We start from the raw sequence: 21,216 nt of genomic DNA on the forward strand, positions 1-21,216 counted from the left end.
TAGTTGCTAATAAAGCTCCAAAATGCAAGATAATTAAGCACAATTATGAAATCTAACAATTTAATCTTTGGCAAGAGTGACTAGTCATTAAGTGGTGTAAAATCTCTTCCACACAAAGCATCTGGTAAGTACAGATGGGCAAGATGCAACATGGCCTTGGCATGCTTCTGTAAGGACTATAATCTCAATACACACACCCTTATTTAAATGATTAGTCATAACAAGTCATGACATGAATACCTCATGCCTGACAAATGGATAACACTCTTGTTAACTAATTCTAAGGAAACAATATATAGAGGAATTATTATGGTTTTATGATTAATTTGTTATCTTTCAGAGCAGCTGCCTGTCTACATAAAAGTAGGGTTTGGCAAGTGGTGTATTTGTTTCTAACTTTTCATCCGACTTAAAAACATTTTAGATCATCTATTACACTGGGGATCTAAAATTGAAAACAACAGAATTTTATGAATTCACAATTATGCAATAAAAGAGAGTATTATAAGCATTCAGAAAGCATTGGGGTAATTGTATTATCTGTTTGTGTATTTGGAGCCATGATCTTGACTTCAGAGATGAAACACAATGTTGGATTTTATACTACTGATGGGTTTGAAGGCATTGGGAGGTTGTTTAGTCCAGCAAAGCATCATGCCCACTGATTATCCACAAATGTGGTGGGAGTGGCACTAGGCAGCCCACTTTTCAGTGGGTTAATTTAGGCTGCTAAGTAGGCAATTAATGCACACTTAAGGGCCTCATTCCATTTCTACCAGGCTCTCAAACACTGGTGGAAGAGGCTCGCAAACAATTATCCACCCTGCCAAGTATTTCTGAAAGGATTGGTGGCTGGCAGCCAGGGTATGAGAAGGGGCAAGTCAGATTTACTCCTACCATGTTATCCTACCTTTCCCCCACGTCTTCTCGAATCCCAGCCTCCACCCCTCTCATCATGGCTTGCCACTTGGCATCTGATAAAACACCCAAGTCTATACATAAATACTAATCCGATGCCACATGCCAGCAGTTCTGAGGTGCTAGAGACTAGTCAGCTTCTGTTTAGCCAGTAGATCTTTAGGAATTCCTGATCCAGCACTTCTTCTTCAGCTATTAATGGCTAATTGGTTACTGTTAAATGGCTGTGGGAAAACCAGTGTTCTCCACAATAGATTCCCCCCACACTGACTTTTTAGTTAAGAGAGAATAGAGAAAGCAATGCCTCCAAAAAAATCTGCCCACAGTGCTTGACACTGTTTATAACTTTAATGTCCGATTCAAACCACCATGATATGCACTTAAAATCAAAAACAAAAAGTTAACTTTCATGCACATTTCTCACGCAATACAAGTTCATCTGAGCAGTTTTGTTCATTTCAGAGATTCATTACTACATACTAATCAGGCTGTTATAATATTATTAAAATAGTTTTCTTATTTGAAAAATTGGAAATTCCACCAAACACCCAGCCTGCTAGGTAAACCGTAGCAAGATTCGTCAAATGGGTCACTTGAAGCATTATTTTAAGAGATTGCTCAATTGCAGCACATGGATGATAAGTCTCATATTTATTCAGTTCTTTGTATTGCTAAAGAATTTCTGAACTTGATGATTACTTGTCCTGATGTTACTTATCTAGTTATGACAGATGGCTGCACTTTGACCCTTGAGTCATGAGATTCCACAGTCTTCCATGTATTTAAGTGTATATCTCAAAACAGATCCTTCAGTACTACGCTGGAGGAGTGCTGCATTGTTTGAAGTGTTGGTTTTCAGACTGGGTATGAAACTGAAATCTTGCCCAAGATCCCACGGACTGTTTCAAAGAAGGGCAGGGGAGGTATAATCAGTACTTGTCCCTTTATTAACATGGGAGAAATACATTATCTGGTCTTTATCATAAAACCAGCACACAGACTGCTTGTCCAGTTAAAATGCTGAAGTGAGGTTTGGGAGAATGAGAATAAAGTTGTAAGCCCACTCATGAGTTTCCGGGATGTGAATGATAATCATTGTTGGCATGAGAAATTGGCATTTTCCAAGAATCTAGTCGTTCATCTCTGCAATATCTTTCAGTGAGGCCTTCTAGTTGTTTTGACCGATAGTCATGTTTTGCCAGTGGCTTATTAATCTATTTTCTTGTTTTGGTTTCAGCTTTTTCAAGATGCTTCAGGACATTATCTGTATCTAACTTGTACCCTATTTGGCAGGGTTAACAAATACATCTCATCTCCTGCGACACTAGCAATCAAAATAAAAGAGTTCTTGCGTTTCAGAATATCGGTGGTTGAAACATAAAGATACCAGAGGACTATCCACTAACATTATCAACAGCAATGGTTTTTTCTTGGTAATGATTGTCACATTGTTATAACCAGGTAAGAAAGGTGAACTCACTTCTCTCTTTTTAACCTTCTTGGCTAGTCACAGAGCTATATCTATCCCCAGTTAAAAGACAGTTAACTGTCACCACTTCTAGCCTGATAATATGCCACACCTGTCTCCAAACATCTTTGTCAATTTGGATGTCATGATCAAATGATGATGGAGAAAATCTGAAGAAAGGAACAACTTAGACTGATTGTTGAATTCGAATGTATGTAGTAAGTATTGTGTAAATAATTGCTTTAAAATGTCTTAAGAGGCTAGCCATATCTCTTTCATGGATTTTGCACCATAACCATCTTCTAAAACTTCAGAGGACAACAACAGATAGTTGCACCAGTGGAGAAATCCAGCAGCAAGTCAAAACATTGAGAAATGGCCTGTAGACTCATCAGGTAGCAAGCCAGAAGTAGTGAGTGAACCCTCTAAACAATTCCCAACAATAGAGAAAAGTTTGAGAGAAATGTCTAGCCATGACTGTTGAAGATATAGCTCTGGAACAAAAGTGCTATTCAGGATATAAAATAGATTTGGCCTTGGTTCATCCATAAATATTTGAACATATGAACAGTTGAGTTTTGCCCTTAAATCCTTGACTTGGCTTGATTGTGTTATCTTATAACATGCTGAAAATGTGTTGCTGGAAAAGCGCAGCACGTCAGGCAGCATCCAGGGAACAGGAGAATCCGTCAGGCAGCATCCAGGGAACAGGAGAATCGACGTTTCGGGCATAAGCCATTCTTCAGGAAAGGGCTTTTGCACGAAACGTCGAATCTCCTGGTCCCTGGATGCTGCCTGACCTGCTGCGCTTTTCCAGCAACACATTTTCAGCTCTGATCTCCAGCATCTGCAGACCTCACTTTCTCCTTATCTTATAACATGCTGTGCAAGCAGCAGGCACAATAATAGAACCACAGAAAACAAAAGCTATAAAGAGTTCCCATCACCCAAACACATTACATAATAGCAAAGGTTCATATTAATGGTTAACCAACTGAGTAATTTTCCATTGCCACTTACAACAGAACAACAAAATTTTGAACTATTCCTAAAGCAAAAACAGGTATGATGCTGGTATAAATACCAATAGCAATTACTTGAAAAGATAAACAATGTTAATTTCTTCATGATCTGAGCTCATCATGATTCTGAGCTACCATTCATTGTGGGGGCTGCTGTATCATCAACAGGACAGGGCACAGTGTCGCTCCAGTTTCAAAATGACCTTATTAGAAGATCTGTTTATGACATATTAACATCCATATCACAAACTAATAAAAGTCACACCGTTACAGAAAGATAAGTTCTTGCAACCATTTCGGCGTATTAAAAAGATTTATATCGTAGAATTTCAATTCCAAATTAAAACTAATATACCTCATTGAAAGCCTTGTAAAATGCAAAAGAAATAAATGAAATGTCACCAAGCATCTAAACATTCATATTCAGGCTAATGCAATATGATGAAATTACAGAATATCCTCAGTGGAAGTATCAGAATACTGCTGATGCATCATTGAGAATGCCTGTTGGTTAAGCTTGTTAGTAAGACAAGAACATCACTAAATGATTGAAATTTTGTGCATGCCTCATCACCAACCATGTGTCAGCAATACCGAAAACATAACAAGGAAAAAAAATCAAAAGTAAAAGTTTTCCACTCCTTGGGGTGGAAATTAGCAGAAGTAGGACGTAAATGAGCAAACGAAAAGTGACTCTTAAAGAATCTGGAGAATTCAGGTCCTCAACAACATCAAAGAGAAATTCACACCAGTTTGGGGAGGTTGCAGTAACTACCACAAAGACTGTCCCTAAAAAACAAAAACGTTAATGGAGGTGTAGAACATATAAAAATGTTGTATCGAGACAATAACTAGGGAAAGATGTAGAGTAAAGGATGAAATCCTGACTCTGTACACAGGAAGTTATGTCAATGATGATATCATGGTCACACAATAATACAGACGCTCTGAAGAGATAAGCAACAAATTAGACTTCATGCTTGTTTAGAATGTACATAGCTAATAAAGTGAAAAAGAAGAGCTACTTTAAAGAATCCTCAGACTCTAGCTATATCTCTTTTATAGAGTATGTCATGTACCCCTAATAATGGTTAAAACTCTATGTGACAGCACCAAAATAATTACTGCCGATGGTATAATTTCCCCCCACTTTTATTGTGGAGTAAAAGTCTGGATGTGTATAAAATGACTCAAAGGCAAATTCTCGAGGGCCTCATATTCCAAGGGCTGTGTATTTCACCACCTACTTTGGTCCTGTTACTTGTCATTAGTTAGAGTTGGCCCTTAGGATTTTAAAAACTATTATGTTAAATTACAGAGGTCATTTGGATGAAGTATAATAAATAAGAATGTTGTAAGATGGACAAAAGAATGACATTAATCAAAAGAGATGGTGATTCATTACAGTTTTGATTGAACAGCTGTGACCATCACAATACCCTGAGGATTGTTCCTGGGAGAACACTTGTTCTCAGTACTTCGAAACACATTTGATGAAACTGTAAAAACGTTTAGCTAAAGCCACTGTGCCCTCTTGTGATCTGCATGTCAAACTACAGCACAATGGAAATAAGATATTGATTGAACAAGTAGTCAGTCTGCTTATGTACGTTGATGACACTTGTGTGCTCCAGCCCATGCTTAGCAAATTACTACAGAATCTCAGCTATAATTGGGTTAAATTAATTATTTTAATGTGGCTATGATTTTTATTTGAATGGTCTTCCAAATATTGCATAAAAGAAACAAAAACAGTTAAAAGAAAAGGTAGAAGTCTGTTACCTAAAATACAAATGAAGTCAACTTTTAATTTAATCATTGAGTGGTAATCGAAATATAAATAACATATGTTCTCCAACTGGACCATAAATGGATCCAAGGGAATCTCATATCTGATCAGACAAGGTTCATTAAATAATTAATGACTTTTCCATATTTGCTAGCTTAATAGTGAAACTAAAAGAAATCAACAACAATGGCATTTTTTTTTTACTTTTCATCCTGTTTATTATCTAGGTGTTAGTCTAGGGGTGCGGTTGGTTAGTTCAGTTGGTTGGATGATTAATAGTGATGCCAACTGTGTGGATTCTGTTCCCATACTGGCTAAGGCTAAGAGAACGATTCTCTTTCTCAACCTCTCCACTTGCCTAAAGTATGGCAATCCTCAGGCTAAGTCACCACCAGTCATCCATCTGATGAATAAAGCTACCCTATGGTCTGGTAGGACTATGGCAACTTCATATCAGGAACGCTGTCACTATGAATTGAAGATCTGTTGCACAAGAATAATTCGGATGTTGAGTTGGATTTAGTTCTACCATTCGAGGTTGCCAATGGGAATCATTGAAGCAGGAAGAATACATCTGCCTGAATCTAATCAAGTAGCAGCAAGCTCCTGAATATCTGCCAGGCAAACCTGGTGCCCGATCTCATGGCAGGAGTGTCTCTGATAATTGTTCATGACAGAAATCCTTTAACAGATGACCTTCTGTAGCAAACAGAAGTTTGGGGCGGCACAGTGGCTCAGTGGTTAGCCTCACAGCACCAGGGTCCCAGGTTCAATTCCAGCCTTGGGTGACACTCTGTGTGGAGTTTGCGCATTCTCCCAGTGTCTGCGTGGGTTCCCTCCGGGTGCTCCAGTTTGCTCCCACAGTCCAAAGATGTGCAGGTTAGGTGAATTGGTCATGCTCAATTGCTCATAGCGTTAGGTGCATTCGTCAGAGGGAAATGGATCTGGGTGGGTTACTCTTCGGAGGGTTGGTGTGGACTTGTTGGGCCGAAGGGCTTGTTTCCACACGGTAGGGAATCTAATCTAATCTAATCAACCATTCTGTGCAAGGGCTAAAATTGAACCCAGGTAATATTGTCAGGCATATGAACATCACAACAGAAAATCTTTGAAGTCCAGGTAGAATTCTGGATGTAGGTTTGCTTGCTGAGCTGGACGGTCGTCACCCGATTAGGCAACATCTTCAGTGGGTCTCCGGGCAAAGCACTGCTGATGATCTCTGCTTTCTATTTATTTGTTTGGGTTTCTTTGGGGTGGTGATGTAATTTTCTGTTCTTTTTCTCAGAGGATGGTAGATGGGGTCTAACTTGATGTGTTCCCGTTGGAATACCATGCATCTAGTCTCATTCGTGTCTCTGTTTGGCTTGTCCTAGGACGGATGTTTGTCTGAGTCAAAGTGGTGTCCTTCCTTATCTGTATGTAAGGATACTAGTGAGAGAGGGACATGTCGTCATGAACATGAACATGAGAGGGTCATGAACATCAACTAGCCACAAAACAACCTTCTCTCATATCATTAATCATAATTCCAGAAAACAGCAATGGACCAAAGATCCACTTTCTGTGCTGTTAAAAAAAACCTCTGTGACTTTATCATTCTATGACAGTATAAATTATAAATGTAAAATAGATTACTAAAGTCAGGTATAACCTAACATAACAATGAATAGTGTTACACAGATGTCTTGGAGGACTTAGGTTTTGAAGGATTGCAGAAAAAAAGTATTATTTCAAATTCTTTGGATATACCTGGAGTAGTTTCTTTGAAAGAGGCCATTGAAAGCTTCCTGTGGACAATGGAGATTACTTCATCAAGGCTTCTTGAAAATCATACAATTGGTGACAGTAGATTGTATTATTGACCCCGCTGGAGTTGTGTTTTGGATAGTGACTGACTTGGACAGTTGCTTCTTTTATTTGGTTTGGCTGGATAAAACCTGCTAAGACCACGTTGAGTCAGGTGAAAGCTTGCTAATAACAAGCTTCACAGCTGATTCCTCTTATTTTGAAAGAAACTCCTCTTGTTGAGTTCACCTTGAAAACATTTGTTATCTTGAAAGAGCAATTGAAGAATCATCTCAAGAGTGTATTTCCTGTGCAGTCTGTGTTTCGAAGACCTCAGGGACAGGACTAGTGACTTGGTCATTTGAGCAACAGTCTCGGCAAAATCCTGTGCTTTATCTTTCTGCTTTCCAAAAGAGAATCCATTGGCTAAAGTGTTGTTTTGTTTTCCAAAACACCAATCTCTATTCTTTACTCTCATTTCCTGAAGAGTGTCTGTGTGTCTGCCTGGGGGTTAGTTAGAATGATAAGCATTTATACTTCTGTATCACTATCTAGTGCTGACTAATAACTGCATCTTTATTAAAATGTTTCATTTTCATAATAAACCCATAATTGCTTTTATTAAGAAACCTGATTGATAGATATTTTTTTTCGTTTATTTAAAGTTTAACATAAGGTGTTTACATGGTTTTCTTGGGAACTGACATAAGTATTTTTACATTGCAACCTGTGGAGAAGTAGCAATAGAATGATAGCGTGATCCTCCAGCATAACAATAGCTATTTACAAGTGTTATTGTTTGTTAGCATCATTCTTGTAAATCTGTAACAAATCAGTAACATTTTATTGTATTTGTTTCCTAAATAAATCATCACTAATTCTTAAAATCAGAGTTGTTCATGTTTCAATCCAGCATGCTAATTTTGTATAAAATATTTCACGCTCTTTGTAATTTAGATGTTATTTAGTCGGGTTACTTCACTTTTCAATTGAATTGAATAGAGTGATACAGACAGCACTCAACACATCATTGCAATTAGTCAGTTCTAAAAATCTAAGATTGAAACAAGAATATAATTGGAATCTATTCATTGAAATTTTATTTTTATCTCTCAATACAATTAAAAGTAAAAAAAAGATGCATGTAAAAAGAAATTGTGCAGAAGTTCTCAAATGAATTAAGTTGAAGCCTCTTCTGAATAACAAACATGAGAATCGAATAAACAGTGACAATCATCAATGCCTTGTGATTGTGTAACCCAATTGCCATTGAATAAATATTCCTTCAAGTACAGCATTTCACTAGAGAATGTAATAATTTTACACTACTAACAGATTTAAGAGTAAATGCAGCATGTTTGATATCATTAAAACATTATCAGATTTAATATGGCAAAAAAGATCAAAGGTTCCTGTCATTCATTAAATATAGGGAATTTATAAAGCTTTTTTCATAGGTATAGTTAGGATTTTGGTACAGTTTTTGCTCAGCAGATATCTTGACCATGATGTTGCAGAGCTCAACCCAAGAAAAAAAAATTCCCATCAGTTATTAAACAGATTTGGTATGAAACATTGGGCAAATTACCTTGCATTATTAAAGCTTCATTTTTAAAAAAATCTGTATCTATTGAGAAACAAGGGAACAAACCATATTGAAAATACAAATAATAGAAAGAAAGACTCTGTCAAGCAACTCACATGGGGAAAAGAGATTTAACTTTGTGATTTAATATTTAATTAATGGCTTTAAATAAAATTTTCATGACAATTCCTGGCCCTTCTCCCCTCACCCTGCCAAAGGAACAGAAATAATTCTTCCAGTGGTGTTAATGGATAATGATGTCTGATGATTATATGAAAACTTGTGTTCTAATGTGGACAGAACTATTGATATCTTTTAGTTTAACTTATGATGTACTTATATTAAGCAGGGAGAAAACATAGCACTAGTTTCATTTTAAATTTTGAGATTTGAGTATGATGCCAGGTTGTCTGGAATTTGTTCCAGAGACCCTTTCTTAAGAAAAAAATTAAGGTGAATTGTTCAGTGTGTTAGAAAATATTATGACGCGGAGGTGAACCCCTCTGTTAATTAACCCAAACACCCAGAAAAGCTCAACTCACAATTCAAATTTAACCAATCAGTTCAAATTATGCCCCAGGATGATAAAATACAATTATGTTTGAAAATATTGTTTTGCCACAAAATTTTTCTCTTAACTGCTTATTATCTGCCTCCAACTCTATGACAATATGCTGTTCCAATAAGATACTTATTAAAATTATATCAACTTAATTTCAAAATCACACAGCTGAGGTTGTCTTCTCTGTTTTTCTTTTTCCAACTGAGGACCTCCCTGAGTCATCTTCTTTCTTTTTACTGCTAGTATGTTTCATTAAAAAGTTACCTTTGATAAGAGTGTTTCCTAATTTCTTGGAAAGTGACGTGTTAGCTCCTGTATGTTTCTTTCTCAATGGCGGTTGCTGTCTGACTAATTTTCAAAATGTTTTTATACTGTCTCCCTTAAAATCAGATAATCTCAGTGGTTCGATGTTGGCAAAACAATAAATTTGAACACAATTGTATTTTATCATCTTGGGGCATAATTTAAACTGATTAGTTAAATTTGAATTGTTGTCAAAACAGCAAATAAAACTCAGGCATCCATTTCACAGCCAAATGTTACATATTTTCAATTTTTTCAGTATACATTTAGACTGCCATCTAGTCATACCACAGGTGCTTGTGAGCTCTCAGTTCAAAACAGCATTCACTTACTCTTAAAGGTATAGTATATGCCTTCAACTTCATAACAAAAACAAAGATAGGAGAGAGAAAAAAAAACAATTGCCTTGTGACAAGGAGTCCTATGACACAGATTGACAGAGGCATTAACTGGTTATTTAATCTAAAAACAACACTGTCCAGGAAGTCACAGAGTGTGCATGCTCATTTCAGAGAGAGAATCAGATCATTTTGGATCATCCCGTAAATTTAACAGTGCAGCTTAGCAGTTTCCAAAACAGTCAGGATTGAAGAAAATAGGTCCTGAATGGATTTGGCAAAAGGAAGATGTGTAAGACAAATGAGAAACAGAAGTTCTGCTACTAAGTTTCCCTCTTGAGTACACGCAATGAGAATTTCTGAGGTAGAGATGATTATGTTTCATGTCATCAGTCTTTTCTTACTCTTCTATTTCTTCTTGCTCCAACAAAGCTGCCTGGCCAGTTTGCAATTCTTGTGCATATGAAAGGTAACAACACAAGTGTAGGGTTAGAGTGCAGGAGGGGAAGTAAATGGTGCACATTCTGATTGGCACAGAGGGGTTGGACCAAAGGGTCTGTTTTTATGTGGTATGATTCTTTAGCTCAATGCTTCTATTTAGAACAAACATGTGCAAATTCTTATTTGGAAGCGATAAGAGGATGAGGACAAGTGGAATGTAACAAGGAGCATTAGGTATCAGCATACATTCATCTTCAATACTTTCAGGTCCCATCTTTTTACTTAGCTTCAATCTGTTCCACCAAATTCCTCTGACAATGCAATAACTTATCCACATTAATCCCATTAAAATCAAAGCATTGGAAACCTTGCTTTTTCCATAACTGTTTCTGTATTTTCCTCATTAAAGATACATGATATGTAATTTGTAATCAGCCTTGGTCATGCCACAGGAATTAGAAATTCAATGTTTGGATCCTTGAAATGTATTATTTAAGATTTGAATTTTATATTATTGTATCGTTATCTGGTATTAATCCATTACAATAGAATTAGGATAGAATTTATTTGCATTTATAATTAAATTACATAATATCTACAATCCTGATTTGTCATGTGAGGGATAATTTTTGTCGCATTTTCCAGAACTCCTTGTTATATATTTAATGAACAGCATGGAAAAGTAGCAGACATTTTAGCAGCTTATGCATTTACCTTGGGGTTTCCATAATGTTCTGGCAGGGAAACCTATAAACGCCAAGGCCCACATTCTAAAAAAAAATCAGCTAGGACCTGAATTAGTACTAAATAAAAGCAGTTTAAATTCTGAAATGAATAACTAGCATATTTAAATCAGTTCAAATCATGTTTTTTTAACTATTGAGGCAACAATTCAAATTTTCTACAGCAGTCTACTAATGCAGAGTCTCAAGTTCAAAAATGGCAACAACCTCCATTTAAATAACATGTTTGATATCGTGAAATGGTCCAAAGTATGTCACAGGAGTGTTTTGAAACAATTGTGAATACTGAGTCACAAAAGGAGATACTGGGAAGAGAGAACAAAAGTTTGTTCAAAGAGTAGTTTCTAATGATCTGTTTGCTGACAGCAATGCACTGGACTCATGCACAGAATATTAAAACGATTATTGAGGATGAAAAGTTTTACTTTGTTTCATCCTTTATTTACATGACCATTGTAAAATATTATCACAATATGCTGGTTTATTTTTCAGTACTCTAATTAATTAATTTTTGTTGGAAGTACCACAGTTTATTTTCAACTGCATATGCATATTAAGTCAAGGTATGAATTTTAAAATAAATGTTCACTTTTGTTTTTCTGTTTATTTTGGTAGTCCAACGTAAGATTTCAGTAAAGTATTATCTTTAATTGGTATTTGTAAATATTTGTAATTATATTTATAAGAGATATTGCTGATAATCTGCATGTTCCCTGATGCCAATTAATGCAGCTAATTTTTAAACTGACGTAAGGAGGCACTGAAGAAATTTCAGATCTAGGGTACTGGCAACTGAATTCTTAATGGTTGGCTGAAGAAAATCAGAGATAAGGCAAAGGATAAAATTGGGGCAGTATGGAAATCTTGGAGAGTTGCAGGTGTGAAATAAATTAAAAGTTAAGGATAGGGAGGTGGTGGTGGCATTGGGAAGAGTAGATGAGAATATTACCATCACTGTATTACTAAATAGGAAGTAAATGTAAATTACCAAGCATAGATGTTAGGTGACTGGGAATTGATGTGAGTTGGGATATGGACAGCAGAGCTTAAGATGAGTTCAATATTATGGAGTGTGGAGTGTCGGTGATCAAACAAGATAACTCTGGAACAGTTAAGTCGACAGGTAACCTAGAAACACAGTTGAGAATTTCAGAAGTGAATGAGCTGAGGCAGGGAAGACACATATGATTTTACAGATGTAAATATGTGCAGTTCTGATGATGGAAGATATATGGGGTCGGAAGCTGATCTCAGGGTCAAATAGATGCAACCTCACATGATGCAACCTCACATGATACAAGCTCACATGATGACATTGCAAATGAATGGAGTGACTTAGCAGGAGTGCATACAAGAAATTTGCATGATGCAAGAGATGATCTCCCAACATTCCAGGTGAATGAGACTTTATACTGCTGCAATGCACATGTAAAACGTAGGGTTTCCATTCAATGTGTCATTGGTCACTTGTACCACTTGAGTATGAGGAAAGAAATAACTTAATTACAGTGTTATCCTATAATATGATTATAATATTATAATACCATAATATTAATTTGTAGTGAAAGATTTTAACATATTATATTAAGTTCCAACTCTACATAGAGCCGTAGAGATGTATAGCACAAAAGCAGATACCTTGGTCCAACTCGTCCATGCCGACCAGATATCCTAACCTCATCTAGGCCCACTTGCCAGCACCAAACCCTTCCTATTCATATACCCATCCAGATGCCTTTTAAATGTTGCAGTCATAGTAGCCTCCACCACTTCCTCTGGCAGTTCATTCCATACACATACAAATCTCTGCGTGAAAATGTTGCCCCTTAGGTCTCTTTTATATCTTTCCCCTCTCAGCTTAAACCTTTGTTCTTGACTCCCCCACCCCAGGGAAGAGACTTTATCTATTTATCCTATCCATGCCTCTCATCATTTTATAAACCTTTATAAGGTCACCCCTCAGCCTCCAATGCTCCAGGAAAACAGCCCTAACCTATTCAACCTCTCCCTATAGCTCAGATCCTCCAACACTGGCAACATCCTCGTAAATCTTCTCTGAACCCTTTCAAGTTTCACAACATCCTTCCAATAGGAAGGAGACCAGAATTGCATGTAATATTCCAAAAGTGGCCTAAACAATATCTTGTACAGCCGCAACATGATCTCCCAACTCCTGTACTCAATACTCTGACCAATAAAGGAAAGTATATCAAATGCCTTCTTCACTATCCTATTTACCTGCGACTCCACTTTCAAGGAGCTATGAATCTGTACTTTGTTCAGCAACACTCCCCAGGACCTTACCATTAAGTGTTTAAGTTCTGCTAGGATTTGTTTTCCCAAAATGCAACACCTCACATTTATCTAAGTTAAACTCTATCTGCCACTTCTCAGCCATTGGCCCATCTGATCAAGATCCCATTGTAATCTGAGGATGATCTCCCAACTCCTGTACTCAATACTCTGACCAATAAAGGAAAGTATATCAAATGCCTTCTTCACTATCCTATTTACCTGCGACTCCACTTTCAAGGAGCTATGAATCTGTACTTTGTTCAGCAACACTCCCCAGGACATTACCATTAAGTGTTTAAGTTCTGCTAGGATTTGTTTTCCCAAAATGCAACACCTCGCATTTATCTAAGTTAAACTCTATCTGCCACTTCTCAGCCATTGGCCCATCTGATCAAGATCCCGTTGTAATCTGAGGTAACTTTCTTCGCTGTCCACTATACCTCCAATTTTGGTGTCATCTGCAAACTTACTAACTATACCTCCTTTGGTCTCAACCAAATCGTTTATATAAGTGACAAAACGTAGTGACCCAGCACCAATCCTGTGGCACTCCACTGGTCACAGGCCTCCAATCTGATAAACAACCCTTCACCACCACCCTCTGTATCCAAATGGCTAGTTCTCCCTGTATTCCATGAGATCTAACATTGCTAACCAGTCTCGCATGGGGCACCTTGTCGAATACCTTACTGAAGTCCATATAGATCACGTCCACCACTCTGTCCTCATCAATCCTCTTTGTTGATCTTGTCTAACCTTTTCCATCACTGTTTTAAAACTAATAGAACTCTGATCGCTGGCCCCAAAGTACTTCTCCGCTGACACCTCAGTCACCTGGCCTGCCTTATTTCCCAAGAGTAGGTCAAGTTTTGCACCTTCTCTTGTAGGTACATCCACAGACTGAATCAGAAAATGTTCTTGTATGAACTTAACAAATTTCTCTCCATCTAAACACTTAACAATATCACAGTCCCAATCTCTGTTTGTAAAGTTAAATTCCCCTACCATAACCACTCTATTATTCTTACAGATAACTGAGATCTCCTTCCAAATTCATTTCTCAATTTCCCTCTGACTATTAGGGGATCCATAATACAATCCCATCCAGGTATCATCCCTTTCTTATTTCTCAGTTTCACTCAAATGACTTCCCTGGATATATTTCCGGGAATATCCTCCCTCACTACAGCTGCAATGCTATCCCTTATCAAAAATGCCACTCTCCCTTCTCACTTGCCTCCGTTTCTGTTTTTCCTGTAAGGATTTGTATCCTGGAACAGTAAGCTGCCATTCCTGTCCATCCCTGAGCCATGTTTCTGAATTGCTAATGATATCTCAGTCCCATGTTTCTAATCATGCCCTGAGTTCATCTGCCTTCCCTGTTAGACCTCTTGCATTGATATAAATGCAGTTTAATTTATCAGTCCTATCTTGTTCTCTGCTTTGTCCCTGCTTGCCCTGACTGACTTGTTTCTTTTCTCAACTGTACCAGTCTCAGATTGATCTCTTTCCTCACGTTATAAAGTAAATTTGACGTAATATTTTGCAACTATATATATTTTTGGTATAATATATATTGATAAACAAGTTTATCCAACTCATTGATTATGTAAATAAAATTTTGTACATGAATATAATATTTTTCTCTTTAATATTCCATATTAGAGTATTTACATAGCTTCCTGATGCTACCTAGTGGCAGAAATTCAGTACTGCAGAAGTGAAACACAACTTAAATCTGCCTCCGGTATCAATTAATTACCAACAGTTTTGTTCCAAAACATACAAAATTGTTGAGGCAGATGGTGAGTCTGTTTCTAGAGAATTGCCAAATAATAGTTAGTTTCAAGAATATCAGATGTCAGGCTCTGTCAGATGTCACTGTTTCTCCTCTGATGTTCTGTTCCACACAGAATGTTAGTGCAAGCTCTGCTTGATGCATTATCGATCAGAAGGTCAGAAAATCAAACTTTTGCTCATTCTGTGATCTTGTCTTTAAACTGGTCGTATCTTGATAGAAGTGGATGTCAACAGCATTCACTCCTTAAAACCCAGAATTTTTGTAGTTGGAATAGTGAAACACATATACAGCAATACAAATCCACATAGATTTCTGTGAAGGGGAACCTGCATATTTATATACTGATGTATGTGAAAACTTTTGTCAGAACCCACTTGGGAGAATGTGCTGATATTTGAGTCTCACTGCTTACTGGGTTGACACAAAAGTGAAAAATTTAACCAAGTTACTCAAAGCCCCCAATTTATCTGTCTGATAAATCCAGGTTAACAGAAATCATTGGTGAGGCTTCTATTTAATACAAACTATTATTTATTACAAATAAATCAATTCTAACCACAAGTAAACAGAAAGATAAATTATCAACACATAACATTAATAGCTGAAATTCTAGCCCTTCTTAAACCTCATAGACACATAGAAATATAGACAAACAAGCAAATATGAATGTTATGCATGAAAGAAAACATATTGGTGAAACACAGTTCAACAGCACCAGACAATAAATTTCAATGATGAGTCCCTTTTTCTTCCTTCAAGTCCTTCTGATCTCCAATTTTCCTGACGAGGTCCTTTCAGCTCTTTTCTGAAGGCATATGTAATACTTTCCAGTGGCTGAAAGCTTGGTGTAGAGAAATTGGTTCCCATTAATGTAACACCTGCAATGGGGAGACATAGAGCTGGAACAGACTTCATTTAAATCATACTGCAACCAGTGTCCTAGCAACTGTGTAACTGACTGGGCAAAACATTGGCAAATGGAGTATAGTGTAAGAAAATGTTCACTTTGGAAGGGAGAACTAAAGAACAGTATTCTTTAATTTGAGAAAAAATTCAGAAAGCTGCAACACAAATGGATCTGAGGAGTACTTGTGCACAAAACCTGGAAAGGTAGCACTTAGATGCAGTAAGTAATCAGAAAGACTGTTGGCCCTTTTTCAAGGTATTAGTCTATAGAGTCATAGAGTCATAAAGATGTACAGCATGGAGACAGACCCTTTGGTCCAACTCGTCCATGCCGACCAAATATCCCAACCCAATCTAGTCCCAGCTGCCAGCACCTGGCCCATATCCCTCCAAACCTTTCCTATTCATATACCCATCTAAATGCCTTTTAAATGTTGCACTTCCACCAGCCTCCACCACTTCCTCTGGCAGCTCATTCCATACACATACCACCCTCTGAGTGAAAAGGTTGCCCCTCAGGTCTCTTTTATATCTTTCCCCTCTCACCCTAAACTTATGCCCTCTAGTTCTGGACTTCCTGACCCCAGGGAAAAGGCTTTGTCTATTTATCCTATCCATGCCCCTCATAATTTTGTAAACCTCTATAAGGTTGCCCCTCAGCCTCTGATGATCCAGGGAAAACAGCATCAGCCTGTTCAGCTTCTCCCTATAGCTCAAATCCTCCAACCCTGCAACATCCTTGTAAATCTTTTCTGATTCCTTTCAAGTTTCATAACGTCTTTCCGATTGGAAGGAGACCAGAATTGCAGATAATAGTCTAACAGTGGCCTAACCAATGTCCTGTAAAGCCGCAACGTGACCTCCCAACTCCTATACTCAATACTCTGACCAATAAAAGAAAGTAAACCAAACACCTTCTTCACAATCCTATCTACCTGCGACTCCACTTTCTAAGAGCTATGAACCTGCACTCCAAGATCTCTCTTTTGAGCAACACTCCCTAGGACCTTACCATTAATTGTATAAGTCCTGCTAAGATTTGCTTTCCCAAAATGCAGCACCTCGCATTTATCTGAATTAATCTCCATCTGCCATTTCTCAGCCCATTGGCCCATCTGGTCAAGATCCTGTTGTAATTTGAGGTAACCGTTGCTATCCACTACACCTCCAATTTTGGTGTCATCTGCAAACTTACTAACTGTACCTCTTATGCTCGCATCCAAGTCATTTGTGTAAATGACAAAAAGTAGAGGACCCAGCACCAATCCTTGTGGCACTCCACTGGTCACAGGACTTCAGTCTGAAAAACAACCCTCCACCACCACCCTCTGTCTTCTACTTTTGAGCCAGTTCTGTATCCAAATGGCTCGTTCTCCTTGTGTTCCATGAGATCTAACCTTGCTAACCAGTCTCTCATGGATAACCTTGTTGAACGCCTTACTGAAGTCCATATAGATCACATCCACCGCTCTGACCTCATCAATCCTTTTTGTTACTTCTTCAAAAAACTCAATCAAGCTTGTGAGACATGATTTCCCACACACAAAACCATGTTGACTATCCCTAATCAGTCTTTGCCTTTCCAAATACATGTCCATCCTGTCTCTCAGGATTCCCTCCAACAACTTGCCCACCACCGACGTCAGGCTCACTGGTCTATAGTTCCCTGGCTTGTCCTTACCACCCTTCTTAAACAGTGGCAACACGTTTGCCAACCTCCAGTCTTCCGGCACCTCACCTGTGATTATCGATGATGCAAATATCTCAGTAAGAAGTTTAGCAATCACTTCTCTAGCTTCTCATAGAGTTATACGGTACACCTGATCAGGTCTTGGGGATTTATCCACCATTATGCATTTCAAGACATCCAGCACTTCCTCCTCTGTAATATGAACAGTTGGGAAGTCTAAGTCCATCTATACAAGATTCTGGTTAGACCACGTTTGGAGTGCTGTGAACACTTTTGATTCCTTTATATAAGGAAAGATTATTTGGAGCAGTTTAGAGAAGTTTCACCAGGATGGTTCCTGATATGGAAGGAATGGCTTATGTGCAAAGGCTAAACAGGTTGCAACTCTATTCATTGCAGTTTAGAAGAATGAGAGCTGATGTCATTGAGATATATAGGATTCTTACGATGTTTGACAGGATAGGTGCTGAGAAGATGACAGAAAGCAGGAAACTATGGACTAGTTCGGTGATTTTTTTTGTCATTGGTAAAATGCTATAGTCCATTATTAAGGAATACGTAACAGGGTATTTAAAAACAAACTTATTGAAATTAACAGGATTAACATGGTTTTGTGAGAAAGAAACCACGTTAGATGAATTTGTTAGAATTCTTTGAGGATGTAATGAGTGAAGTTGACAAAAGAGAACTGGTGGTTGTAGCGCATTTGGATTTCCAAAAGGCATTTGATAAGATACCATGTGAAAAGCTATTGCACAGATAAGAGTTCACTGGCAGAATTTAATGTAAGAATGTATGAAGCCACGCAATATGGTAGAAGGAATCAAAAGACAGATAATTACTTAAATTGAGAGAGGCACAAAAAAGTGCAGCAGAGAGAAATCTGAATATTCTTGACCATAATACACAAACTCTTACCCCTAAATTTGCTGGGTTAACCAAATTAAGAAAAAAAACATGTAAAGCATGCTCTATTGAAAAGTTAATCAGTCTGATGATGGCATAAAGAGCAGAAAGGCTACTGGATTTAATGTTCTGTGTGACAGGGCATATACAATAATGGTAGGTGTCTTTTCCCTAGGATAGGGGATTTCAAGACTAAGGGGTATATTTTTCTGGTGAATGGAAAGAGATTTAAAAAAGACATGGTGCAAATGTTTGACATGGAGGGTGGTTCGTATGTGGAATGCAGTTCCTGAAGAAGTGGTGGATGAGGGCACACTTACAATGTTTAAAAGACACTTAGATAAACACATAAGTAGAGGTTTAGAGGGATATGGACCAGGAGCATTCAGGTGGGACTAGTTTAGTTTGTAATTATGTTCAGCATAGACTGATTGGACTGAAGGGTCTGTTGCTATGCTGTATGACTCTATGTGTCTTTAAATCAAGTGCTACAAATTCATTAATGATAAATGAATTTTCACAGAGCAACTGGGCTGAAGTTCTCTTTGTAACAGACCAGGGAACTACCAGATAGTTTGACAATATGTCAACTAAACAGAGAGTGCTTGTTCGCAGATCTGTGTTGTGTTAATTGTTGATTGAATGGTATTAAAGTGGGCAGCAGTGTGAGCAAGCTAAACTGAGCAATAAGTATCTTTACAGAGAAAACAAGCAAGTCTTAATGAGTATTTCACCAAACTGGCCACGATAGGTGATAGGTTTGTGATGCTTGTCAGTGATCAAACCGATCAAAATGTTGGAGACTGGATAGTATTAATGTTTTCACACACAGTCAACCAGCCAGCGAGAGATATAGTTAACCAGTTGAGGATGGGTCATGTGATCCACAACTGACATTTAAGACAGAGTGGCTGATCACCTGTTTCAGTCTGGTCCTCAGCCAAGCCCATTTAAACTGGTCCACTCACTATCGTAAGCATTGTATGGGTTAGCTTAAAATGTCATATATTCTGCAGTATTTTTGTAGTGTTGTGCTTTAATAAATAAAAATTGGATACATCCTCATTGTTGGGAATGCCTGGATTATTGATACCCAGAGTAAATCTGGAGGATGAGGGAAAATAGGAATAATGATCTGAGGTGTAACAAGTAATTAAGAAGGCAAATGGATGTTGAATTTTAATAATAGAGAAACGTTGTTACAATTATATTAGTATGGCAACAGCTGGAGCACTGTGTACAGTCTCGGTCCTCCAAATGTTGTACTGTCATCGGAGGCAGTTCAAAAGAGATTCACTATTCTGAATTCTGGGATGAAGGTGTTGATCAATCAGCAATGGATAAACAGATTAGGACTTTAATCATTAGAGATTAGAAGAATGAAGGGTGATCTTACTAAATAGTACAAGATTCTGAGGGTCTTAACAGAGTTAATGTTGAGATAATATTCCTACTACTGGGGGACACTCCAACTGGGAGGGTGGCCTTAGTTACATTATAAGGCAATACCAACTTAACATTGACATACAAAGACATTTCTTCTCTCAGAGGGGCAATGAATTGTGGGAAGCGATCACGGACTCAAAATCAGACAATCTAAATTGACTCACAGCAGGAGAAATCAGTTCTAACAGAAAATTGATCAAACTAAATCAAACAGCTTCCAGCGGTTATCGGCTACAGAGAACAGTGGAAACCAAGATCAAAGATGTTACAAAAGTTCAGGGGAACCAATTATAATCAGCCTGAGAGTTGTGATTTGGAAAAGTATCAATCAGACTTCCTGGCATGTTGACTGCCTATGTGCACTTTACATCTCTTGGCATGGCAAAGGTATTGGCTTAACCCTGTTGAATGATTTGTATCCAGCTCTTGCCCACATTTGCCAAAGACCACAGAACATTCTGGAAGTTCCAGTGCAAGGTGGAGGATCAAACACACCACAACCTGGAAGCCATCCTTTCAGTGAAGACTCAATGAAGACTCGACCTGGCCCAGCAGCAGAGTTCCATGCGCCTGGAAAGAGAAAGAGAGAAGAAAAGAATGATCCTAACAACTGCATGATTCACCTTCATGGAAGAGAGCCTGCCCTATGTCAGAGGAAAAGGAGATTCCAAAGGCCCAGCTCAAACATGTGGATTGTTGTGGGTAATATACTTTGTCAGGTGGATAGTGCTAGATAAGGAACAAATATTGTGGGAATTTGGGAAATGCTCACATGGCGTTTCCTACAAGAAACGCACGGGGCGGCACGGTGGCACAGTGGTTAGCACTGCTGCCTCACAGCGCCAGAGACCCGGGTTCAATTCCCGTCTCAGGCGACTGACTGTGTGGAGTTTGCACGTTCTCCCAGTGTCTGCGTGGGTTTCCTCCGGGTGCTCCGGTTTCCTCCCACAGTCCAAAGATGTGCAGGTCAGGTGAATTGGCCATGCTAAATTGCCCGTAGTGTTAGGTAAGGAGTAAATGTAGGGGTAGGGTATGGGTGGGTTACGCTTCGGCGGGTCGGTGTGGACTTGTTGGGCCGAAGGGCCTGTTTCCACACTTAATGTAATCTAATCTAATCTATAAGAAACTGTTGCCTTTGAAATATTCTGTGCAGATACTTTGTTCAGTGTTTTACTCATAAAAGAAATTTATACAGATGGTCTTACTGTATGAGACAAA

The 21,216-nt window shown here is 38.1% G+C and overlaps 1 long non-coding RNA gene across 1 annotated transcript; it reads left to right on the plus strand.

The window, feature by feature from the left end:
• Positions 1 to 1,743: 1,743 nt before the first annotated feature.
• LOC122556684 lies at positions 1,744 to 20,807 on the plus strand. Its single transcript, XR_006313608.1, has 3 exons — positions 1,744 to 1,782; positions 2,156 to 2,379; positions 20,422 to 20,807. It is a non-coding gene; the product is annotated as an uncharacterized LOC122556684 (long non-coding RNA).
• Positions 20,808 to 21,216: the final 409 nt, after the last annotated feature.

This window comes from Chiloscyllium plagiosum, chromosome 14 (genome assembly GCF_004010195.1).
Source record: "Chiloscyllium plagiosum isolate BGI_BamShark_2017 chromosome 14, ASM401019v2, whole genome shotgun sequence".
In the NCBI taxonomy this organism is placed as follows: Eukaryota; Metazoa; Chordata; class Chondrichthyes; order Orectolobiformes; family Hemiscylliidae; genus Chiloscyllium; species Chiloscyllium plagiosum.